The following is a 27764-nucleotide window of genomic DNA, read 5'->3' as shown; positions in this document are numbered from 1 at the left end:
CTCTCTTCCTCCCTTTGTTTGTAACTACTAATTTTCCTGTTTCCTGAAAAGACCAGTTAAGACAGATTTTAATTATGCTGATTTAATACTTACACCTGTCCTCCCTGCTTCTCTCATATTATACCACTTTAGGGTATGATTCCAAGTTCAAATGTGAGCACTGTGTTACCAAAGAGAGGAATATAATATATTCATATGAGGCACAAGCAGAAATTTCTGTCAGAACTATCTGTGCCAGGGAAGCTTTGTTCCCCCAAAAGCCCTTGAGTTTGTCTAATGCAGTGTTTCTCAATCTTTTTGCTACCAGGGGCCGGCTTGCTGCCTTCCGAAACAGTGTCAGAGAAATCTCAGGGTCCAGCAAGGAGGCTGTCACGGACCGGTCATTGAGAAACACCGGTCTAATACATCCATTCTCAAAGATTTAAAGGGGTGGTTTGACTAACACGGTTTTAACCCAACGCATTAGATATAGGTATACTATCGGAAACTGGCACATAAAATTGGCTACTAAAAGGTGAATGTTTTAGATGGGTCACTATAACATGCCTTAACTTTGGGTGTGTTCATTATTAAGGCCTATACGCGGGTCTGTCAGGCCTTTTCTGCCCCCTGCTGGAGGTGTGTGCCCTGACACCCCCATCCCCACTTAAGGAAAACCCACTCAGGCTGAGCTACTAAGGAGTCTCAGTCCTCCAGAGGCCTGGACCAGGAGGAGACACTGACCAATAGGAAGCCAGCAGGCCAGTGAAGAAGGCTTTACCCGTTTCCTTTGAAAGACAGTGCTGAGTGAGCCTGGGGCAGGCGAAGAGCTTTCAAGTATTAGTCCAGGTTTCCAGGGCTGGGGCAGGCTGGTTGCTTAGAAACTGTTGTGTTGTTTGTTTAGTTCTAAGATGTAGACAGCCAAATCTTGAGTTTGGTTATTGTTAACCATTGAAGACTGACACTGAGCTCACGGCATGAGCTATTCTGCTCCAGCCCAGCTGCCTCAAGCTCCTTTGAATGTGCTCCTTGCTGTACTGCTGCCACCAATCTTTTCAATGAGCTCCTCCTGCTGCTGTTGTTGCTATAGAAGCCATGATTGAGTATGCACTATGCAGTCTGGAGCACTAGAACAGATGCATCGTGCAGATTCTTCATGTGGAAGAAATCGTCTTTTAAATGAACAGTTGTGAATGGACTGTACAACTAAGATGAAAATCATCTTATTTTACCATGATTTTCTCTTTTCTTTTTTGCTGAGACCAGCAGTGGCTGCAGATGCCCTTTTAATGGCATTGATGGGGTATATTTCATGAGCATAATGTATCCCGCGTGCTTTCTAGAATAAACAATGTGCATAGGCTTTTTCATATTTCACATTTGACAGCTAACAGATCTAACGGCTATGCAAATTCCAACAAACTAGGATATCACTGGGGGATTCTGGATATCTGGGGAATAGGCATAATTAATAACTCATCTATAAATTCAGTTATTTCCTTACCTAAAACTGATATGTGAATAATATATATGGGGCAAGCCAGATTTTCAAAAGAATGCAGCTCCCAGCTAGGTAACCAGTAATGCTGATCAGAGAAATTTAGACTGATCCATATTCCATCAGAATATGCAGTTCCTAAAAAATCAAAATGCTTCACAAAATAGTGTCAGTTTCTCCAGAACTTCATTTTGGAAGAAAAACAGTAAAATAATTCCTACAATGTTGAAAGGTCCTGTTTTGATATTTTATGGAACAAATGTTCTGATTGTACATCTTCAAACAGCTTTTCTTTTCAATTGTTATTGTAATATATTACAAAATTTAAACTCAAAATCAAAATTAAATGTTTTGATTCTGTCCCAATGAAGCCTTTTGATCTATTCAAAATGAAACTTTCCTTTAATGGAAAAAATATTCAGTTTTCATTCCAATTTGGAATGAAGCTATATTTCAAAACCTTCAAGTACATGGTCAAGAGGAACTTTCATTCTCTGCACAGCTCTAGTACCTAGGACCCAAATTCTCAATGGAATTTAGGTGCCTAACTCCCCTTAATTTCAAAGGGAGTTAGGTACCTAAATATTTTCCAGAATCCTAATACTTCACTAGCCAGGTTTTCAAGAATGTTCAGCACCCAGTAGCTTCCCTTGTAATTAACAGGACTTGCAAGGTTCAGAGCACTTTTGAAAATCTGGCTGTACAGACTTTCCTCATCTGATTTTTGTTTAAGTTCCTTGATGGTATTAAATGCATTTAGCATGCCCTTCTACATTGTTACTGGTTCAAAGATTTCTCGGAAAGCTGTAGTAGGTTGGGAAGCCCGTACAAGAAGCAAAATGAAAATAAAATATATAGAAATCCTTACATTGAAGTAGATTTGTTGTAGGACAGAGAGACAGATGTGAAGGGGGCGGGGTGGGGGGGAAGGGGGAAATCCACAACCAATAAACAGAATACAAAAGTATTCAGAAATCATATTGCTGGGCTCAGGATAGATTGCATACAGACAGCTATACCAAAAGAGAGTAACACAGTAAATATTGTGCCACCCTAGCAAAACACAGACAGCTCTTTTGAGATAGTCATTAAAGAAAATGAAAGTAAAATATACATTATACACAAATTAAAGCATATACACAGTCATATTAATTTACTATATTAATTAACAGTATTCTCTGATTCATGTAAACCTGCACGCTTTTATTAGTTAGTCTGAAGCAATTATCACTATTTTTTTTTTTTTTTTTAAGTTACAGCTGAGGGGAGAATAACATCCTTTCTGAATTGCCTGTATTGGAAATGAACTGTCTATGGCAGAAGGGATACCAAGTTATTCTTCAACAGAAAGAATGTTAGCAGTCAGGTCGGAAATCTAGAACACAGTGTCGTCTCTGAAGTTACATTAAGATGTACAAGGTTCACTTTTCCAACTTGGGCTCATTACTTGTATATCTTCTACATCTAGGCATCCATTACAGAAACTTAAGGGTGCTATCAGAATCAGTACTAAGAGCCTGATCCTGAAATCTATTAAGCACTTCCTTCACTATGCCTTACCTACCTTTAAATCAGTGGCAGTCAGGTGTTCCCAGTAGCCTGCAGGAATGAATCTTAAGTGCTTATGTGGGGCTGACAAGATTCATCAAGCCTGCTATGGCCCCTTAATGGGAGCTGAAGGAAGGTTTATCAAATGCATTAGGCCTTATGTATACACCTTCCCTTTTCTCCATCTGAGCACCCAAATAATGATTGTAGGTTTCCAAATTAAACACCATTCATCCTTAAATGTCTCAAGTGATGAGCCGGGTTGTACTATATAGTTCTGTGATGGGGCACCCCATCCCTCCCAACCATGCCCCCAAATTCCTCTACCAGTACATATCAATGTATCCACACCTTTGTGTTCTTTTACAATTTTCTAGCCCCTTCTCCATGTATGCTCCCCATCCCCACTGTGCTTGTTTTAAACCACTTGCCTCTTAATGAGCTAATTAGCTCATTAACTTCCTAGCCCAAGTCTGGCCTGATAATCAGGCACACACACACCTGACCAGGGGAACCTTATTAGTCCAAATAGCGATCAGAATCTGGATCAAGCTCTATCTCTCAGTATTGTGTCACAAATGCCTATGATAAGCAATAGAAGCTGCACATCAAAATCTTCAAGTATGCTTTAGAAGCGTAAAGGTATGTGCTTAATCTGTGCTAACTTTCCAGAACAAGTCATGATTCTTCTTTCATGTAATTATACATTTTCAGGTATACTCTAAAGCACAGACTTATATTTACATATTCCACATACTCTGTGGTGTTCATCACTGGAAAGTTTCAGAAAAAACCTAAGATAGCACTTTCGGATACTCAGAGAAAGAAAGACACCTTTTTCTTTTATTGTCTTCTCTTTCACCCTATAGTTTGCCATCTTTTTTGCTTTATAGTGTATGTATGGCAAATGGCTTTTAAGTGTGATTAAACTCCAGAGCAAAGTTGGGGCATTTAATAAAGGTGAACAGCTATTTATCTGCTTTATAGGAAAGCAATGGTGATTCTTCTTATTAAGTACATAAATCTACTTCAGAAAGTCTGCATTTTTTTCCCCTTGACTTTGATTCCCCTCTCCCCATGTTTTCTCCTAGAAAAAAGAAGCAGTAATGGAATTGCTGCAACATAATAAAGAAGCACTTTACAAAATCATTGTAACAGACTTTAGCTCGTGTGAATACTTAAACTCTTAGACATTTAAATATATTTTAAGGATCTGGGCCTTAGAGCTAGACTTACAAGGATATTTAGTTGTACAAGATACAGATTGTCCCCTAGTGGGTTTTTCATTGAATTCAAGGAGAATTCAGCACCTAGACTCTTTTGGAAATTTTACCAGGTGCCTATCTGCATCTTTAGGCACTCAATATCTTTACAAACCTATACTAAAGGCATTACAGAAAACCAAAACATAGGTAGGAAGACAGATTTCTGGGTTCACTTGTGGTACTTGATGAAAACTCTCTCAATATAGATAGATAGATATCAGTAGTTTGGATTACTTTGGCAACAAGCAAGGTAAAAATTGGCAGTTTTGGAAGTTTTTCCTTTTGGGATTTAGCTTACCAAATCTCCAGGTATATCAAGTCAAATAAAATAAATAATAGAGCATATGCATTTTTTTTCTTTTCATTGCCTGTTTCTTTTCCCATTGCCCCATGAACCAAAACTGCTGAGTTTTGCACAGATCTTGATTTAAGGAGAAGAGGAAAGGATTCAGCGGGGGAGGGGAAGAGTGCTTTACTGTGTAAGGCAGGGGTCGGCAATGTTTGGCACGCGGCTCGCCAGGGTAAGCATCCTAACAGGCCAGGACAGTTTATTTACCTGCTGACGCGGCAGGTTCAGCCGATCACGGCCTCCACTCGCTGTGGTTCACCGTCCCGGTCCAATGGGGGTGGCGGGAAGTGGCGCAGGCCGAGGGATGTGCTGGCTGCGGCTTCCCACCGCCTCCATTGGCCCTGGATGGCTAACCGCGGCCATTGGGGGGCCGCGATCGGCCGAACCTGCCGCGTCAGCAGGTAAATAAACTGGCCCGGCCCGCCAGGTTGCTTACCCTGGTGAGCCGCGTGCTGAACATTGCCGACCCCTGGTGTAAGGGGATACAAAGAATTACTTGCTCCATGGTGGGAATTGTGACTCTGGTCCGACTAGGTGCAATTAGGTTCCACCCCATTACACAGGAATGTGTCTAAAGTCTCAACCTAGATCTAAAAGATGAAATCTCTACTTGTTTTAACAGTGCTGATAGGTGCTGAAAGGTATCTTCACACCTAAAAGCCCTTTTGTCACCTCAGGTTTTTGTAGCTGCTTCTCAGGAAAGATAGTTAATCCTCATCCCCTCTCTTGTTTCCTTTCCTTTCTTTATCTCTGTAAGTTCATTTCTCTCTCTCTCCTTCTTTCTCTGTCTATTTCTAACAGATCCATATGAGTTAGCTGCAAATTTTAATCTCTCCCCTTATACTCCCCAATACAAAGACACTTCAAAAAGTTACTTTTCCCCCCCCCTTAAGTAACTTGAAACATTCTGGGTCAAGTGGAAACCTTAGATATTTCCCTTTTGGAAGTTTTCCACTCAATGCTTGCTGATATCAAGAGACATTTCTTTATAAAGAGGACTTTTCCAGCATGCTTTTCTCCCTCCACCCTTCTTAAGTGATTGAATCTTTGTGGGCGGAGAAATTGAAATGAGGAACTAAAAAACAAACAATAAAACAATTTTTGAAGAAGCACAGGAAGGAATAGAATCTAGTTTCCTTTCTTTTTTTATGGCTGTATTGTCTCTTTGATGCTAACAGGAGTGAGAGCAGTAACTTTTAATTGTACATTTATTTTGAGGTTACTGAAGTCAGCAGCCCTTGCACTGAATACACATGTAAAACAGACCTATTAGGTAAGGAGATGCCACTTTTTTACATAGTCATTTTTCAAAGTAGTCCTGCATCTTAAATCTCATTCTGAGTAAACATAGCTCTGAATAATAAAACATCTGCAGCCATTAGGTCTAAGAAATTTGAGCCCAGATCCAGGTCCTCGTGCAAATGGCCCCTTTCTTTATAACACGTAAAACCTCCAAACTTTGAGGAATTCAAAATCTAGATGTAGATCCAAATATGATAGCTTTAACCTGTCTCTAATTATTTATTCCATGAGCACTATTATAAATTTGCCAGTTGCCTTAAATAACTGTACCTCAAGCCCTGCTGTACAGTCAGACTTCATGAAATAAAATCTTTCTAGCCGTAACCCTCCATAAAAGGGATATGTTTTTCAACCATTATTTACAGGTGGGGGTCAGAATACAAAAACCTGGAAACAAATAAAATATTGTGTTACTGTTGCTCCCCTGCCACACACACACTTGAAAATATTCCTGTTATTTTAATCTGCATTTTCATTGATTCAGATATGTGGAACACAGTCTAATTGAGTCTTCCAAGATTCATGGCATTAAGCAACTACTTAAAAATACTGAGCACTTCAATGTAATTTTCTTGTCTAAAACAAGTTAGCAAACAGCAAACTAATTTATATATATATATATATATATATATATATATATAGTTAGCATATCTTGCAAGCAAATGGGATAGTTATTTATTTATTTTCAATGTGGTTCTTTCCATTAGCACATCTAAAAAGACTATATATTTAATCCTTATTTGTCAAGGACAATTTAAAATTACTGATGCCAAAATAAATGTTATGTTAAAAGAGCATTCAAATCTAGCACTGTTGTTGATGGAAAAATAATTTTAAAACATTAAGTTGAGGGGTTAGAAATGTCCTCTAGCATGTCATGATACCTCTCTCCTTCAGAAAAAGAATGTCAAGAAAGGATTGCTGCAAAGATCACACATTGAAAATGTTTTCTGTTTGTATCAGTAATATACTGCCAGTTAGTGGCTGGATTGTACTTTTACATACAGTCCTGGGAAAGGCGGGGACATGGATTTGTACAGCACTTGTAGTCCAGTCATAACACTATGTATGTACCAATTGTAACAAGGTAGTCTCCCCCCTTAAGAGTAGAGATGCCTAGTGGTCAGCCCACCACCCCATCACATGGCATGGCACTTTAAGAATTTGAAAGGTTTATATATATATATATATATATATATATATATATATATATATATATATATATATATACACACACACACACACCTCCCTCTGACCTAGGTCCTAGAAGATATTGATAGAGTAGAAGAGGTCCAGTAGTGCTTGGGAGGAAATCCCACCACTGTATCTTTAGGGGCCAGGAACCTGGCAGTGAAGGCAAGGTGAGGCTCCCCTGTCACAAAACCAACTGGCGACCAATGTAAATGCTGCCTCCTCCCTTCCAGCAGGGCAGATACCAGCAGGAGAAGTCTGGCCTGCTGATCCTTCTGAGTCTGAGGACTAACTGGGGGAATGGGCCAGCCAAGTGAGAAGCGATCTAAGGCCTGACAGCTGGCTAAATTACAATCCAGCTCCAAGAAGCAGAGCTGGGAACTCCTGGCTTGAGGAGAAAGGTATAACTGCCTGAACTAACCTAGCTCCAGTAGGAGGGGTGGGACTCCTATTTAAGGAAAGACTGAAAGGTAACCCAGAAGGGACTGGGAACAGAGTCCAGCAGGTAGGCTTGGGGTAATCTCTAAAGGCCAGAAGAAGCTTTTGTTTGTTTTGGATTTTGGTTTAGTCCTATTACTTCCCCCTGTGCTGCCTTCCCCCCCAAAAAGGAGGATTGAACTTACAGTGACCCAGCTGGAGTGCTGAGTCACCTAAACCATGGAAGAAACCGAGGTAGGGACTGTCTGCAGCACTACATTCAGCCTGCTAGGCTGTGCTACAGTGTAATTGGTGAAACAGGAATTGCAAGCCAAATATGCAGTTTCACCACCTGTAATCAAGCATTTAGGTCACTTAACAAACCTATGTCTTGGAGCAGCTGTATGGTAATGAACATTCCATATCATTCAATGTATAGGCTACCAGTAGTTCTGAATATGGAATCTAAATGCCATATCTTTAACTTCATCAAGAGGGAGGGAAAACCCCGTAAAAGATATTTCCAAAGATATCAATGATGCCTAGTAGAGGCATACCACAGAAAACTGACCTTGTTACCAGAAGCATAGTTTAAGGCTGAATTGTCTCATTTAAACAATAATCTAGGCAAATATATTGCTAAGGTCACTTGTGTCCTTGCAGTTAAACAGACATCTGTAAATTCAATCTGCATCTCCTAATTTGATGTTTTTAAATGCCCTAGTACATACAATATATCACCACTGATTAACCAGTTCCCAAACATCTAAGAAGTAGATTCACATGCATCAATTTTTATAACAAGTTAAACCAATTTGATGAGTGTTGTGGCGAAATTATGGGATGAGTCATACCCACTTCATATACGGTTTTCCATTGTAAGTGGTAAGTTTTTTGTCTATGAAAGGACTGCCAGACTAGGCTCTAATTATGTATATATTTAAAAGAGCTGGATGAAATATTTATTACCACAGTATTTTAAATGAAGTTTGCTGAGTTTCCACCTCACATATCTTCTATGAACAAGCATTTATTGCAACACTTTGTGCTTGAAATTAAAGGGGTGTTAAAAAATTCAACCAAGGACAACACAATGATTTTTGGAATGGGGTGAGATTGTGCCGTAGTGACTAGAATAAAGAAAACATGGATGGACGCATTCCACAACTCCTGAGATCTAGACGCACCTTTGCCACTGACTGGCAAAGGAGACCTCCTACCTAGTCTTATGAACATGACAGACTATTGAGACTGGGAGGCAGATAAAAGTGCTTGGGAATGTGCCTATATTGATGGGATATTGTATACTGAGTGTTTAAAAGATTCCTAATGTTATACCAATAGAATAAAAATCAGCAGGATCTTATTAAGAGGGATAAGGCAAAGATGCCACATTTATTGTAAATATACTGATAAAGCAAAAGATAAAAGTAAACAACGTTGTTTACTTATTTCTTATACACACACACATACGTGTGTGTGTGTGTATATATATATAGAGAGAGAGAGAGAGATTCATTCATTCAAGTTCTGTATAGGTGTCATAGTTACCAGCCTAGAAGTTGCTCATGCCAAGTTACTGGCCAGGTATCTTGGTCATGAGGATGGAGCCGAGTCTGTGTCAGGTGCACCTGATGCTCCTGGAGGCTGGCAGCAGAACCAGAGACTCAAAGTCATCAGTCTTTAGAGTCCATTCTTATAGGAATTAATTCCTATGTTAGTCTATGGGAACTGTTTCATCCTGCTGTTGCTGATTCAATCAGCAGATGGCACATTCCTGTCCAAAGTGGCACATTCCTGGTGGTTCCACACTGTCCAAAGTTTTTGTTTCTCATCCTTCCAGGTGATGGGGTGGATCCCAGTTTACCCTCGGGGTTGTCTGGTGGTCCTACTTGACACATTCTTCGGCAGATGGATACTCCCTTTCTAGGCTGGCACCTCCCTAACCATTTATGTACATCGAGCATTCATCAACATACATTCCATATCTTAACCATATTTTAATTTACTGTCTCCACCACTTTCGGGGTGTGTGCTAATTCATTTGAAACTCCTGGCCCTTTAATCACAGAGGGTGGAGGTCTGTCCTAGGAGCGGTTGAATGAAGTGAAAGTCACTTAACAGTTTATAGTGTTTGTTTACATTGTATCAATTACTTCAAGAACAAAGTCAATTAACTTGTTTGTAAGTTTTACATAGTAATAAAGTATCTTTCACAGGATAGATATAATCAATGATTTCTACAGACAGTAGCTTACAAGTTTTAACAGAAGACCCAAGAGATTTTTGTACTTGGTGAAACTGTTGGATTTTAAAGTGTGGGGGACAAATTATGAGGGGATCACTGTCACTTGGGGGAATCACTGTTAGTACTTTCTTTTATATCCCTACATTAAAACAGATTGCATTTGCAGACTGTAAATCTGTTTGTTTGTTTGTTTGTTTGTTTTTTTCCATGTTGGATCCCCAGCTGTTTCTGGATGTATTTGCAGAGCACACTCTCATTTGTGCTTGGCACAACAGTTGTGTCCTTTACTTTCAGATTCGGAGCTCCTAACTGTTATCCACGTCTTTGTTACTTAGAGTTAAACTACTGCAACATGCTCTGCAGTATTAACACATGCCTCAGGATGCACTTACGAATTGTAGATGGGGGTCTTTGACAGGTGAAAAAAACTAATCCAAGGCCACACAGAAAACCAGAGTCAGGACCAGGATTAGAAACCTAATCCACTAGACCATAATGGGCTCCAGTTGAGGTATTTAACCTCTTTGAAACACAGTTTTGTTTTTTTTTTATAGTGAGGGTGTGATATGTAGTAATGTTTGTTTTTTCGGTATAGTAAGCCAGATCCTTTATGTATTCAGGTTATTTTGAAAAGACTTAATAAGATGGTAGAAAGAAATCAAAGTTGCGTTTGGACAGCCAAATTGTGAGATGGATAATGCAGGTAATTTAAAATGGCTGAGTTATACAGTTAGAAGAAACACTTTGTGATTGAATGCACCAAAAGAGAACCTTAGCTGTTGTGTATGCTGGTGAGCATTGTAATAATTGCTTGACCCCCCTCCCCCCCCCCCAATTATAACTCCCAACAGCTCTAACTGCTCACTTAATGCTATGTGAAGACTACAGTTTTAATGGTGCACCACGCTGCTGCTAAACAGCAGTTAAACCCAGTGGTTAAATGACTGCATTGAGTGCTATTGAAAGTCAAGACCACGTGGCCACTTTTTTTTTTTTTTCTAATTGCTAGCTCACTGAGGCTTTCAACGGCACTCAACCTCCAGGGCCAGCTTTTACATTTTTTTTTCTCCGAATGGCAAATTGTGAAGATTATAAACCCTTAATTTTGCTTCTTTAATAAAAAGTGGAAATTAAAAAGCCAGTGTGACTTAAAGTAAGTGCCCCTGAAAACTGTGGTTATGCAAATCCCATTATACATAATAATAAAAAAAACAAAACCCAATGCTGGACAATAGGAAGGGAAGGGGACAGACTGCAGGAGAGGCCAAGACCAAGTTCCATTGGCCAGCAAGATGCGGGAACGTTACTGAGATGATATGGGAAACCCCAGGGGAGAGGCAGTGATTCAGGCAGCTCAATGGCAGACTCTGCAAAATGCAGAGGAATGCAGGGTGAGGCCAGAGGAAAGAGAGAGCTGAGTAAATTCCAGGGGATCAAGAGGGAAGTCAGTACCCTATAAAGGAACAAGGAGGAACCTGACAGAATGCACCGGAACAAGAGTCGGTTATATACAGGTCAGGGATAAATGAGGAAGCTGTCTGGAGGTCTGGGAGACCAGAGGAAAGCTAAAGAAGGTGAAAAGGCAGTAGAATTATGCAAAGCAGTACACGAGGAGGCAACACGGAGGGCAAACAAAGAAAAGGGTTTGAGCAAAGGCAGTGGGGACAAGCTGGAACTGAAAAAGAAGGGGAAAATATGCATAGCTCAACAATTCAATCAGTGGCATCAGTTATACACACACGTTTACAGAGAGAAGAAACCATCGTAAATGGTTAGAAACATTTTAGGATGGTGCAGATGTTGCTAGACTTAGTACTTATTTTAGTACACTGCTTTTATCCCAAATTGACTAACTGCCACGTTAGGCACCTAAATCCCTGCATCAGGCCTCTCTGGGATCCACAAAAGCCCTGCTCAGCTGCTGCCTAACACTGTAGGTACCTGAACTCACTCAGCACCTTAAGTTTTTGCAATAGAAGTTGCTTAGGTTTCTGCTTCTGGGCATATGCACTGTAGCCCATGACACACATACAGACATCTAAGCCCCAGAGTGACTCACAAACCAAGAGATATAGGTGTGCCTCCACCTAACTTGCCTGTGGGGCCTGATCCAGTAGGTGTGCTCAGAGTTCACCTATCAGATCCATGGCTCTTATAAGAGAGCTTAAACAAAATGGTAAAGGGAGGTACCTCCCTCCAGCCTGGATTTGGGCATCAAACTCTCTTAGAGGGGCAAAGTTTAGCATGCACTCCTCAGGTTGGCATCCCTAGGGTGATCAGATAGCAAGTGTGAAAAATTGGGACAGGGTTGGGAGTAATTGGTTCCTATATAAGAAAAAGCCCCAAATATCGGGACTGTCCCTATAAAATAGGAACATCTGGGCACCCTAAGCACCCCCCGTTGACTAGTTTAGGCGAGGTGCTGCCTAATGTGCTGGATTTTGTGAGTCCCATTCTGAGGCTCCTATCTCTCTCCATTCATTATATATGGAGGCTACATAGACTAACTCTGCCTTTGTGAATTTCTTGGTGATTTTCTTGGTCTTTAACAGTTAGGCTCGGTGATGCTGAGTATCACCATGTTTATGTTCCCTTGTGAATCTAGCCCCCAGTGTGAGGTGGAGAGTCTGTGTGTCAATACTATTCCTAGATCTTTGTCCTAGATACCGCTCGGGTGGGAGTGACAGTTGGGTATGGAGAAGAGGTGGGCCATTGAGCAAATGGGACTTTTCTAGAGTGGGAGTGGATTAGGCAGCTGTCATGCCACAACTGGCCAATTGTTATAGCCATGTTGGTCCCGGGATATTAGCTTTATTGGACCAATAAAATAGGGAGGCAAGCTTTTGATCTTATACCGAGCTCTTCTTCAGGTCTGGCCAATGTGAGCTAGAAGCAATGCTTTGCAATATGACATACATTTTTTTCAGCAGAAAGCTATTGCTGGATGATGGCCCGGTGTTCAGGCCAATGCTTGAGTCATTATGAGGAAAAGTCCACCACAGGGCTGCGAGATGGAAGGAGGATTAAGGAGAAACAGAATTTGTAAGAGTAAACTCTCAAACAGGCAGAGTACTTAAATAATGGATCTGAATGTCTTCCTGTGACAAGCCACCCCATAAAGGCCTTTCTCTAAAGGGGCAAGCCCAAAGAACCAGGTTTGATGACAATTCTTAGTAGCTGTTGAGGCCTCCACCAAGTGCTATTATAAGGCAGGGTCCCATCTCTGAAATCCAAGAAGAGAAAATGTTACGCTGTTTAATCTTGTGAACTGTTCCCTTGGTTAATATCTGAAAACAAATGAAGCTTAAAAGTGATAGTTGCCAGTGAAATGTTACCCAGACCATGGTGTTAATTTCCGATAGATAGTATGGTCATGAATAAGACCCTTGGCCTCAGCTATGCTTAGTCTTAACATCTTAAAATAACCAAGAGAATTATAATTTTAGGGACAAATCATCAGCTGGTGTAACTCCACTGACTCCAATGAAGTTATGCTGTTTTATACTAGCTAAGGATATTGCACTTGATTTTGAGTTTTTGTACTTAAGAGGGGGGGAAATAAAAATAAATTAAAATATGCATAATCATAGGAGTGGCCCTATGGAGAACCATATTTATAATGCTGTTACAGAGGAATCAAGACGAGGAGATTATAATGCATAGGAAGCTTTAACCAAGATACATAGGATCAGAAAATTAGTGATATATAGCCATGTGTTTCTCATTGTGAAAATTGCTTAAATGAACTCTACTTACTTACAGAAGTCCTATGTGTCGGAACATTTCAGTTGGATTTATGGCCTTTTCTTAGTAGATTAAAATATATATGGGGGGGGGGGTATAGGGGAAACTTCTTATCTTGCAACCTGTCTTTATTTGGCAAGCTTCTTCATGTAATCTTAGTTTATCTTTTCAGTTCTTGTTAAGAGCCATGCATTCATTGTTCATTCTTCCATACCTCTTTCACTCATGAAATCTAGTTAATTCTTTTCAAAGATGCTCCTTTTGTATTTTTGATAATAGGTTCAGCACGCCACAAGAAGTCCTGCTAGTCTATACTTTCCCACTTCACAAGATATCATCAGAGCATATTTTTAGGTATCTTGTAAGATTAACTTTCACATAAATCTATTTTCTAAGCCCTCTGAAACTGGAGAGAGCTTGCTGTTATTACACTGTATAGTAGATATTAATTCCTATATGTGTTTTTTTTTTTTAGTTGAATGGTGATGGAATGAACCTGTTCTGAAGCATGTTAAATCTGCACATTTGAGTGCTTTGATGCCAATGTTCATTTTACTGCAAGGTATCTTATTTTCATCTTCATAAAATTAAACGCTTGCATGTACCATATAATTAAATTTAGCCACACCAGAGACTCCAGTATGTGCATTTATTAACTTCTGACTGCATCTCTATTTATACTTTTGGTCAATTTTAGCAAATCATTTAATTTACCCAAGATTCAGCTTACAACTTAGCAACAAAAGAGGTGTGAAAATGTCCCCTTTTCAGTTAGTCTTCACTGTAATGGGAAAAAAGTGTGGATGCATCTGTTTGTGCATACCCCTTGGGTAAGTGCATACTTGAATGGAGAGCTGGGAGCCTGCTTTTGGATTTGTAGTTATCCACAGTGTGAATTCTAACCATAGGGTTTTGCACATACACATGACATGGTTATGCATTTTTCTGGGACATTTATGAAGGCCTAGAGAACATTTACTTCACAGGATTATTTACAGTATTGTTCCCATATAAATAGAGTGTGCGTCAGCTTTGCTAAACAAGGTTCCCAGACACACACAAGATCACTGGCACAAGGAGACTCAAAAATATATTCTACTAAATCATTGATAAAGATCAGATCTAAGAAAATGACCCAAAACAGAACATCAGGACAATTTTGTGGCTCTAAGAGCTTGTCCACACAGAGATACCCAAAACAGTTGATATGAATTACCTAAAGGTGTGAGTTTGAAGTGAATTAGTTACATAGCATTATCCCCTGTGTGGACACTCATTCAGAATTATTCAGGCCTTTATTCGGTTTATCTTAAAATGAACTAAGAACTGTATAATAACTAGCAAAACAGCGAAAACTCCAGCTATTTCAACATGCTGCAGCTTACCTTATAAACAATCAGAATATGAATTGCGCATCTCACCAGTATTCCACACTTGATAGTATTCGTCTTCTGTACTGTTAGCCACCACTGTAGTACCTGAGCACCTTCTGCATAAAATCAATAGCAAAGTCTGTAGTGGAGTCTCTGATGCTTGTCACTTTTTGGGCATAAAATCTCTACTTGGGGTAAAACCTATGCTTGGGATAGGGATCTTGTATTTTAAAAAAGATATTAATTAGCTGTTTGTGGCGGTGATGTTGAGAGTGTCATTCCTATCGTCACACTGATGGAATTCTGACTCGACTCGATAAGTGGGCTAGAACAAGGGAGTGAGGCAGACTTTTGTTCCCTTATGGATCAACCTGATGTTTTCTAATATGTACATGTGGTGATAGGTATATTATAAAGGCATAAACAAAGTACTTTAATACTGAGCAAACCCTCAGTTATGACAATGGATAAAGAATATAATTCTTTCTCTTACTCTCCCTCAACCAAATTCAGATGAGTGTTCTAAAATCTGCTTCTCAATGGCTATCTAGTAAATACACGGTGATAGCTAGAGGATGGCAGAAAGAAGGGAGACAGAAGAGGAAAGAGACAATAGGAGGTCTAATAAAAAAACAACTTCCTAATAAGACATGACAGGACACTATGTATTTACTTCCAGTTATGTTGGGAGAAGGTTCCATTAGAGATCGAATCTAAATCACGTTTTGGGTCTCCATTCTAAATAGTTTGCATTTATTTGGCAGATAATTAACTTAAAAAGGAAAGGAACAACATGTCCACAGTATGGAGAAAGCTCTATCCTCCAATGCAGAGGAACTGCAACAATCTTGAGGCCTGAAAAGATTGTATTTTACTGTTTTGGGGAGCTTAGTCATTGGTGGATGAGCCACAAACAAGCACGAGAGTTCTAGAGGTAGTAAAATCCATTTTTTCGAGGTATGCACTGAACAAGAAACCTTTCAAAAAGAAAAAGCAAGAGCTTTTGGTTACTATCCTTTCTGTGTAGCCAACCAACAATTTTGGATTCTGGACGTGTTTTAAAGACCATAATCCTAGCTTTCAAACTCTTATTCTCTTTGATCATAGCAAAAACACATGCCATCATTATATAAGGGAGCAGGGTTTTCTATATCAGGGACTCTTGCCTTCAGTTTGTTCATATTGCCAGACATTGCCTTTAATCTTCTGTTTAATGTTAGAGAGGGACACCTGAACATTATCCAGCTGTATCTATAGCGCAGCTGCCTTCAGATCTTATGCTGTGCCTCCTGAAGTGTCAGAAGTGGCTGTACAGCCAACATTTCTGGCTGTCTAAAGACTTGGCAAATAGAAAGTTGTCATCATTAAAATCCACTTTGGATTTCAGCAGTTTTTCCAAACAAATGGTAGCCAAATAATAATATTGATAACGGGAAACAAAGTGGATGCAACATAAGCACTAAAAACAAAACAGAAAGCAAAATGTTGAAACCTTACCTACTGATTTCACCAACCCTTCTATGTCTCAGTTATGTCCCACAGTGGTTCCCAAACTTTTTACTAAGTTACCTACTAACCATATTTTGTCTTTTTTGGCATCCCACCCAGAGTCCGTGTGTGTGTGAGAGAGAGTGTGTTGGACTGTGTGTGATTGAATAATAGGTCAGCATCCTTCACTACTACTACCTTCCCCTCCTTTTTGCCCTGTGGAGGGGTCACTGACGACATGCTGCAGCAACCTCTGCCCTGGCACTGCAACTGTATTCCTAGCTGGTGCAGTGGGGAGGCCGGGGGGGGTGGGGGTGGGGGTGGTAGAGGGGGAGAGAGAGAGAAGGGTTGGAGAGTGAGCCTGCACCTTGCACATACTCCACAATGGTGGCTCCTGTGGGACTGGACCCAGCTTGCCAACAATGGTGGCTCCTCTCTCATGGGGCTGGGACTGGCTCCCCATTCAGGGCATTATGACTTGGCGCACGGGGCTGCAGCACTCAAGTTCAGCCTGTGCCTCCATCATGAGAGAGGGGTGGCCAGGACAAACCACATGCACCAGTGAGGAGATGGGCCACAAGCTGCCACTGCAGGGTGAGTGCAGGGTGGGCTTGCTCTCCAACCCTCCCACTCCCTTTCTGGGCCTCCCCTTCACAATGGCCTTGCAACCCACTAGAAACTTCCTGCAACCTACTGGTGGGTTGTAGCCCACCAGGTGGGAATTACTGCATATCCCAGAGCCCATAACACTCTCTTTTATAGCTTTTTCCAGCTTCTGTTTTACTTTCCTTCCTGCCCTAATTATCTTGTGGTTTTAATTTTCTCCACTGAAATTCATTAAACTCTTTACAGGTTCAACTTTTTGCCAATCATTGGCCGGGTGTAATACTTGGGCTTGTCCATGCAATCAAGGTTATCATCTAAGTCTGTCACTTTCCTGCTGCCATTTGCTTTTCTCCCATTGCTGCTTTGCAAGTAGTGCTCAGGCTTCAGGCATACGCTACAGCAGGGGTCGGCAACGTTCGGCACGCGGCTCGCCAGGGAAAGCACACTGGTGGGCCGGGCCAGTTTATTTACCTGCTGACGCAGCAGGTTCGGCTGATCGCGGCCCCCACTCGCCGTGGTTCGCCATATCCGGGCCAATGGGGGTGGTGAGAAGAGGTGCGGGCCGAGGGATGTGCTGGCCGCGGCTTCCTGCCGCTCCCATTGGCCCGGGACGGCAAACCGGGGCGAGTGGGGGCTGAGATCGGCCGAACCTGCCGTGTCAGCAGGTAAATATACTGGCCCGGCCTGCCAGGGTGCTTACCCTGGCGAGCCGCGTGCCGAACGTTGCCGGCCCCTGCGCTACAGCGTTATGCATGTAGGAACATATGTGTTCCAGGAGAATAGAGAAATGGATATTTTAAAAGCGCACTCTGTCTCTCATTTCATTTTTAATTTAAATATACTTTTTCATAATATTTTTTTTATAATCTTTCTAATGTGCTACACCTTTTAGCTGTTTGTGATCTTGAAGAAAATGTTTGCTAAGTGCTTTGGGATGCCTGTCTAGATGCTATGTCTTCAGAAAAAGTGAAAGTGATTGTTATTGTTGTCATGCTGTTGATCTTCTGTTTATTTACCCTCATTATATGTTGCAATCGTAACTGTTTGTTAAGGTTATGTCAGGCTTTCTTTATAAATCCTATTTTTTAGGTTTAGATTTTTATGAGAGTTTATCATTCTTTGCTAAACACATCATGTAACGTCTCACCTTGGGAACAAATGTTGGAAAATCTTAAAAAAAAAAAAAAAAAAAAAAAATCCAACTTCTTGAAAACTCTGAAACCTTAAATGGGAAATTGTGCTTTAATGTATGACAATAAAAGCTTTACACCACACTACTCTGTCATATAATCTGCATATATTACGGAAAATTTATTTCCTTGATTTTAGTTGCCCATCTTCTGTATGTAAATGATGAGCTGCTGATCACTTTCAAGTGGTGCACAATATAGACCTATGCCACTGTTGTAAATATTTCAGATTTTGCCATACCATCTTCCCAAGCATAATTTCTTGTCTTTAAGCCATCACCTCTTTCAATGTGATTATAGGATGATAAGAAAACACAGGGCATATGGAAAGGGTATGTAGGCTTGGCAGAATTCTAATCTTTAATTTCAGCAGATAGACTTGATTATTTTTAAACCTTAATAGATTTTTGTCTATTTAAATTTTCACAGTTGGAAATGATGGGAGTCAGACAATGGTTATTTAATTACAGTAGATGCTGATATTTAAAAAAAAAATCTTTATAACCTCTAAAACACAATTTGTCAAAATATACTAAATAAATATCCTTAAATCAAACTCTAAATTCTCAGTGTAAGAAAAAATGCTGCTTAGCTGTAAACTCCAGTTGTCATCAATGGAAATATTTGTTGTCAATTTGTATGTATGGGGAAATCGATATTTACCTATTTAAAAATTGAATCCTTCCAAGCCTATTTATATGTTACTTTCACTAAAGGCCAGGGGTTAGAATTCTGTTTGCAGCTCAAGAGGGAGTCTGAGAATTTAAATCATTTTTAAAATAGCTCAAAATAATGAATTAGAAACATTGACTATGCAGAATTTTTTTCCAGATGTGATCTTTATGAAGACAATTATTTCCTTGGGGAAGGGTTATAAAAGAGGTTCTGTTTGGGTGATGGTAATTCTACTATCAACCCCCTCCCCCCCCGGTCAGACATGGATAGAGATCTTTTAAATATTATTAAACAGATAAATACTACTGAAAATTGTAGAGACAATGTGAGTGAGGTAATATTTTTTTTATTGGACCATCTTCTGTTGGTGAGAGAGACAAGTTTTCGAGCTTACACAGAGCTCTTCCTCAGGATGGGAAACTAAGGCTTTGTCTACACGACCTCACTTTTAGTGACAGCCTTGCCGCTAAAAGGCATGCAATGTAGCTGCTGTGTGTCAGCAGGAGAAAGTTGTCCTGTGGACAAAAAACTTCCACCCCGGCGCTTTTTGTCGGTAAAACTTTTGTCATTCGGGGGTGGTGGTGGGGGGTGTTTTTAACACCCCTGAATGATAAAGTTTTGCCAACAAAATTCCAGTGTAGATAAAGCCTAACTCAAAGTGTCACTGCTAAATACAAGGTTTGAACCGATTGTTTAGCATAAGTAGTTAACACCTATTTCAAGAAACCATTCAACGTGAAATGGTCACTTGAAATATGTGTTAACTACTTATGCTAAACAATCTGTTCAAACCATGAATTTAGCAGTGACATTTTGAGTTAGTTTTCCAGACCTGGAGAAGAGCTCTGTCTCTCTCACCAACAGAAGTTGGTCCAATAAAAGATATTACCTCACCCACCTTTTCTCTCTAATATCCTGGGACCAACAAGGCTACAACAACACTGGTTACTGGAAATTGTCATTTTGGGAGACTTTAGCTTCCCAGATATAGATTGAGAACAAATGCTACTAACAATAGTAAGGCCCAGATAGTCTTGGATGTAATAAATGACAAAACAGACACTGAACCAACAGATGTGATGCTATTTTAGACTGGGATCTATTAAATAGTGAGATCATCATAGAAGAGCTGAATTTTTTTTTAAAAAACAACAACTTTGGATTAAGTGATCATATGTTAGACAATTTTAAATTAAATTGAAGAATAATCAAAAACAGGTTGGTAACTAAAGTTTTTTGAGTTCGAAAGAGAAGACTTTGAGAAACTAGGGGAAATAAGGAAGTCATCTGAACTGAAAAGGTCAGGAACTTAAATGTGGTCAAAACTTGCAATTTATTGAAATCAAAGATGCAAAAGATATCTGGAAAATGCACCCGAAGCATGGGCAAAAAACTTGTAGGGAAGGGCTCTAGCCCAGTGGTTCCCGAACTTGTTCCACTGCTTGAGCAAGGAAAGCCCCTGGGGGGCCGGGCCAGTTTGTTTACCTGCCACGTCCGCAGGTTCGGCCAATCGCAGCTCCCACTGGCCGCGGTTTGCTGCTCCAGGACAATGGGAGCTGCTGGAAGCAGTGGCCAGCACATCCCGCTTCCCGCAGCCCTCATTGGTCTGGAGCCAGCGAACCGCGGCCACTGGGAGCCGCGATTAGCCAAACGTGGCAGGTAAACAAACTGGCCCGGCCCCCCAGGTGCTTTCCCTGCCCAAGCGGTGGAACATGTTTGGGAACCACTGATCTAGACTTAAGTGGTTGTTTAAGTACCTCAAAGAGAGAACATACAAGGAATGGAAGAAAGGATTGATCAGCAAAGAAAGCTACTTCTTGATGGTCAAAAAGTATAGGGATAAAGTAAAATTGCCAAAAGTCTAATTGAGTTAGACTTTGCAAAGTTAATTAAAACAAACAGCAAAGAATTCTTTAGCCATATAAATAAAAAGTGGACAAGGAAAAAAAAAGTGAAGATGGGGTAGAGATGAAGGATAATCTAGATATGGCTCAGAAACTAAACAAATACTTGGCCTCAGTTTTCAATATAGATGATAATGGGTGTAACAGATATGCAAATTGCAACATTTGAGATGGAAGCTCTTACAATAATGCCTGAAAAACTATTGCCCAGTTGTTTACATGCATCATGTTAAATGAGAGTGTCTGAGATGGTCTCAAGTTTTGGACTATTGCAACTTTTGATGACCTCCAGTTTGATTCAGAAATATCCCTGCATGTGAGACAATCTTGAGTTTGAAATGGTCCAGAGATTGAATTTATCCAAACTGTGAGATAATTGTGAGCTTTAAACTATACAGAGGCTAAAATGACTTGACTTCTATATTACGCTAACTTTGATTCAATGTAAATAAAACTAGGCAAGAAGTTTCTTTGCCAATTTAAACTTTAAAGTTATAAAATTACTGAGGTTATTTTTCTTTAAACTTGGCTTGTTCTGCAAATCTCAGTGACGTCTAAAAATCAAAATAAGTCCAAAAACTGTGTGTAGTGTACATGCAATGTATAGGTATGTACTGTAAATTGATCTAAGGTTGTTTAAGCAATTTAATTTTTTTATTAGATTGTATTAATGGTATAAAAAAGAGGGTTCATATTTTAAAGCATTAGCACTAGGAAGAATGTTCATCCTTAAGCTGGCTTCTGAGTGCCTGATTCCTCAACCGTAACAGTGCCGGATATTAATGCTAGTTTTTAAATGCATGTATTACATTTGTTCAGAAATGCAAAAATACAGGAGCAGTGATATGATCATTTAAACTGAGAATATATTTATGAAGAAGGAGCTGATTAACAATAAACTGTGAACAGTTTCTCATCACCCCCAAAGGAGTGAATACATGGTATTTGAAATGTATAATACATAGAGTAAATATTCTCTTTTTATAAGATTTAGCAAGATATCAGATTCTAGTCACTGCTGAGATTTCCTGTAAGAATAATACATTCAAAGAAATGCTTAATGGGGACTTCATCTCTCCCATTTGAATTTAAAGTTGTAATCAGTTGTACATCTTCTGCTGTTGCCATAAATCCACAATTTTCTTCATAATGCTTTTCAAGGAAGTCTTGTCTATGGACTCTGAACACACACTCATTGTAAAGCTGTCAGAGAGAGAAGGCTTCTCCTGACTGCACTAAGATTTACTTTATGAAATACCAACTATTTAGAGGGCTCTGGGCTATAATAGTTACTGCCTTTCACCTGATAAATTTCATGTCAGCTAATGTATTGATGTTTAAGTTTAAATAACTTACACAACATATAATTGATTCTGGCTTAATATTTGTGATGGCTACAAAGTACATTTATAGAGAGAATATTGTGGAAGGTACATTCAGATAAACTCAGCAAGTCTATCACTTGGAGAGAGACATTTATATTCTGTTATGTTACCAGTTTCAGATTCTCTAATTTCCCTACTAATTTAATTATTACACATACTTCATAGTAAGTGTGTTGTTTACTACAGTATCTCAGGCATACTGATCCTCAATAATGAAGGCTGAAGTTAGCCTTCTACTCTAAACCTGAGTGTGATATACACATAAGCCCTGTTTGCCAAAACTGAACCAAATCCACCTTAACTCTCATAAGCATAGTTTTAGACCAGGATAGAACTTTGTGGGCTAAAAAATGGGGGGTGTCATCACTTCTTGTATAGTTTCCTATTTTTTGTTTAATTTTAGAAGCTCTACGTTAGTGTTAATCTGTGATATGCTCTCACTAATTTATGTGGCCTTGAGGGAAATGGTTCGTGTGCATTATGGCTCCATGGAGATTATGAACGCTGCATGGCCCACAAGTGGACAGCCATGATGACAGGTATATCAGGTAGGGGACCGCACTGGGGATTGATAGGGTGATGTGATGTGGAAGGAAATAGAATATAGAAAGGCACATGAGGCACAGTAGGATTGGCGAGGGGGCAAAGAGAATACTTGGGGGGGGGGGGAGCAAAGGGAGGCCCTATCAGCAGAGAAAGGGGGAGGAATTTATCTAGAAGCCTCTCCTCAATTACATTCACTAAACCCTCTTGACATAGCTTCCCTTCCAGCACACAGCTATCATTTCCTTTTGGTGGAATAGAGGGAACTGTGAGAAAGAAAAGGCGCTTCTTCTAGGGACTGTCTTCCTATAGATTTGGATGTATGTCCTGCATCCTCATCTAACTCTAATCTGGATCCAGATTTTAAACTGCCTCTTTGGGCAACCTCTTTTCAAAGTACTACAGTGCAATTTAGCCAAGTATGTATCATAGGATTGCTGGATCTGAGACACACAGTATGCCATTTGGCCACAGTCCAGCAAAGCACTTAAGCACAGGCTTAACTTTAAGCATGTGAGTAGTCTCACTGAACTCAAGTAATCAAGAGGAGGATAATAATAACAACTCACTTCACAGGGTGCTGTGAGGTTTATTCCATTAATAGCTGCAAAGTGTTTTAGATCCTCAGAAAGTGTTACAGAGTAATAAAGCGTGTGTAGTACACCGTGTAACAAAATCATGTTTACAATGAATTGTGTTGCCCTTCTGCATAGAATAGTGCTGAGATTTTCTACATATTCATTTTTTTCCCATAAGGATGATGATCAAATTTTATACAGTATCTGAAACAAAACATTATCTATAATAATGTAAAGTACATATTAATCTTAATGTTTAGCTCTTGGATAATGTGATGCCTTTTAGGAATTCATGAATATATAAACATTAAATGCAAGTACGGGATATAGATATAGTGGATTATCCATTGCATTATATACTCAAGTCTGTTTGGTATTCATTTCAAAGATTTCACGTTGTACAATAATATATCAACACTGTTTTATTACTGCGATATTTCTATTATGCTAATTTGTGACTGAGATCACTTCCATTAATGTGTAATTTTTTTAAAGGAAAATGTCAAATGCCTGTATGCCTTGATGGTAAATTTACATAGCTCATAGTTTAATAAAAGGGTTGTATGGAAAAAAAACCCTAGCTTTGTATAACAATCATCTCAAAGTTTTTCTATTAAGAATTTTAGAGTATAGAACAGCTGTATATCCATAATAGTTTTGCTACCTATTCTAAACATTTTGAAATTCTGTATTCTCCAACAATTATCCTGATGAGATTTTTCTCTCTTTTCAAGATCATGGATGATTATAAATATTTTCTTTGATGCTCTTTATGGAAAAGCTAGCCTTGAATGTTCAAGGGGTAGATAGAATCCCCCCCTTCCCTCCCCCCCAAAAAAATGTTTTAGACACTGAAATACTTCTTTACCATAAAACGGATGACCAGATAGGAAAAAAAAAGTCTGTCTGTGGAAGGTTTTAATGTAAAATTTCAACAGTGTAGCAGCATTTAAGTTATTCCCATGTTTTGTTATAATCAATTTTGGTTGGGTAGGGAAAGCGATAGAAACAAAGAATCACAGACAAGATAAGATACATTGCCACTACTGATTTAAATTTGTGAACCTGCAGTATTGGAATTCTCTCATATAAGTAAACCTTATTATGCTACAATCTGATTTTGGTTTTTATGACACTTAATGGAATCTAGCACAGTATGTCATAAATAAACCAACTCTGATGTTGAACTCTATTGTGACCTTACAATGAGAAAATGTCATCAACTCTGTCAGATCACAGACCTACCCACCCTCGCATATAGTCAGGTCAATGAAGCTGACTCATCACTTCCCACAAACACACTGCCTTTGGGTATCACAGAGTGCTGAGAGTTCAATCGATCATTGTGATGAGATACAGTATTGGCTTCTAGTGACAAAAGTGTGAGCAATGAGGCTAGGTGGAGAGGATTTAACAGATGATAACAGCAGTTCATTCATAAAGAAAGTGGTAAACCTATTTAGAGAAAAAATATAACATGATAAATCCATTAAATCCTTATAAAACTCTGTTTAGTTTAGTTTCAACCTAAAATTCCTATGCCACAGGCTATGTGAATGTGTGCAAACAGTCAATTTTGTATAAAAGTTGTGTAACTGTTGTATGTGTGTGGAAGACGGGAAGGGAAGAGGTAAACTCGAGAGAGCTTGGCCAGAGAAATAATTTGTTCTTTTCCCCATTCACAGTCCCAAATGGGGCATCTTTCTCCTATAATTATACTATCCTGAGATGCAGGAAAGGTAATAGTCAAATCCTGTGGCAGGGACAGGTTTAAGATTTATATTTTCTGGCACCTCAAGCCTACAAATTAAAGTATGTTATTAGAAACTCAAGAAAACTCCTCTTCAGTGGCATAAGATTATTAGGCAAGATTTTCAAAAACAGTTGCCTAAAGTTGGGCTCCTAAACAAGGGCCTGATCTACAAAACTACTCAGCACCCAGAAACACCCTTTGAAGTCAGTACAGCAAATCAAGCCTTCTACATGTGTTTACCTGAGTAGGAGGACAATAGGAAAATGTGACATTTGACCACTTTTAAGTCAATCAGATTATATTCCCCCTTTAAATTTGGTTACCCTATCTTCTACTAAAAAATTTAGTTGCATTTGGACCATTATACAGTAGTTTCCTTGTTGGCCTAAATCTTCTGCTCTCTACAGCTTCTATTCAACTATAAATACAACAAAAATAATGTGATGAATTTACTGAGTAGTGATACATCATCAAAAGGCACACTAATTGTAGTAACATGGTCATCAAAGGGTTCACAAGCTTGTTCAGGGTCTTATGGGTTGGATCAATGCATGTCCCCTCCCTCACCACCTGTCAGTCAGTGGTAGGTAAGAGTTTCCCTTGCTCTCTTGTGATGCAGTTAAATAGAGCATCAAGTCCCTAGCCTGCACTCCCGTGAGTAGACTGATTTTGTTGCACTGAGCGGTCCCTTTAAAAAAGTGATGACTCTGTTAAGAGCACACCTGATGTTCCTCCTGCTCAGGTGGGATATTGATCACCAAGATGGAAAGGTTCCATGGCAGTTGGGAGGCTGGTTGTTCAGTGAGGTTGAGTGTTGGGAGTCTCTGGGAGAAGCACTTAGTTTGAGACATGTTGAGTCTTTACTCTGTGTCTGAAACCCTGGCAGTCTGATTTAGGCAACTGAAGAAGCAGCATGCTGTAGCTTAAAGTAGTCCATTGCCCTCTGATATGACATCATTGTCCAGCAAGTGGATGAGATGAGAAATAAAAAATGGGGGGCAGCAGAGTGATTTACAACAACACATAGATGAACAGGAATTGAACAAAGGGAGAAATGAACTTCCTGCATCTGATAAAGGGGCTTTATGGCTTCAATCATTTTTTTTCTCCTGCTTATTTTTCAGCCTACTTTCCTTTAAAGCTTTGCCTGGCTGACTGACAGGCCCTATTTGTGAAATCAGCAGGGGAGAGCTGTAAATATTGTAATTGCGGTGGTAATGCACTGCACCTGGATTTACAAGTATCTGCTATTTAATACCATAAGGAGCCTCAGTGAATGCACGAAGTCAATCACTTGCAACAATCATGCCCAACCTATACTGAGGTCCATGAACCTTTTTTAAAAAATGTTGCTGTAATCCAACTGGCTTCTTTATAAATTTCGTAGACATTTCTCAAAAGCACCTAGAACAATCAAATTGGGATTCCATACAAATCTAATCAGTTAGCTATTTAAAAAATATATATATCTGAGGGTGGCAGACTTCAACAAGTGAAAGGCACCATACAATACACTAAGAGCCTGAACCAATGTCTATTGATAGTGGGCCTAGAGCAGGTCCTAAGAAACACCCTCAAACATCAGAAGGCAGAAACTTCAGGACAGGCAGTGCAGCTGTCTCAGCATTATAATAGGGTATCAGAAGAGGAATTAGAGACAGTGGTCCAGTGTTTCCAAGAAATCTTTGATACCATCCAGATCAGCATGAGTTGATTTCTTGTAGGCTGCGATACTCATACTGTGTCTTCAATCCCAGAATAAATAGCCAATTGTGGGTGGAGCTTAGTCCATTAAGCAGATGGAGACAAATTAGTAAAATGGTTCATACTCTTTTCTGTTTAAAAAGGTAAAAGGATGAGAGCATAGTAAGGCTCTTCCATTACAGTTTATTGTTTGCTTGTAATGTCAGTGAAGCCATTATAAGCCAAGTATAACATTGAAAGCAAAATAGGTAATAATACATTGAGTAATATGAATTCTTTAGCGGGGCAATCAAAAGCTGTATGATAAAGATGGAATTTATAGTGAGTTTCAAAAATGAATGTGAATTCCCTGTGTAGACTTTAATAAAAAACAGTTTTCAATAATTTGATTTTTTTCCTTTTTGTACCACAGTAGTTAGTGATGAAAACCATATTTATCTCGTTTGATTTGTTTTTATTCATTTGAACCTGTCAAGTTATCAATATTTATAATAGACAAGCATTCTTGCCTTATGTCATTGACAAGCATCTCTAGATAAGGATATTAGACAATGACTACTCCAGAGCAGTACGTTAAAACATGGCTGACCAAGGCAAATTCAGTAATTGTTTGGTCATAGGCATTGACAGTGGAGTCTGGGTATCCTGTTTGGTGGTGGAATCATCAGCTTTACTGGGCCTTGAAATTGTTCTGGGGACTTCTGACCTGAGTCTTCATTGTCTGGCAATGTAAAGCAGGTGTTAAATGCCTGCCATTCTGATTCAGTGCTTTTTACACTTACTTTCCCTCCATTGTGCATCAGCATGTATGACTTTACAACACATAAGGAAGTGGAAAGTCAGGATGAAGTGATAGAAATTTATTTATTTTTCTTCTCAATTTTTTCTCTGTGTGGCCTTAAATTTTATTTTTTGTCACAAAACTTGTTTTCATTCCCACAGCTTCTCATCATCTTTAGATTCTTCCCCAGAAAATTATCTCAAACATTCCATAATCTCCCTTGATAATTCTAACACAAAACCA

Source organism: Malaclemys terrapin, chromosome 14 (genome assembly GCF_027887155.1).
Source record: "Malaclemys terrapin pileata isolate rMalTer1 chromosome 14, rMalTer1.hap1, whole genome shotgun sequence".
NCBI classification, from domain to species: Eukaryota; Metazoa; Chordata; order Testudines; family Emydidae; genus Malaclemys; species Malaclemys terrapin.
This window is presented reverse-complemented; position numbering follows the sequence as displayed.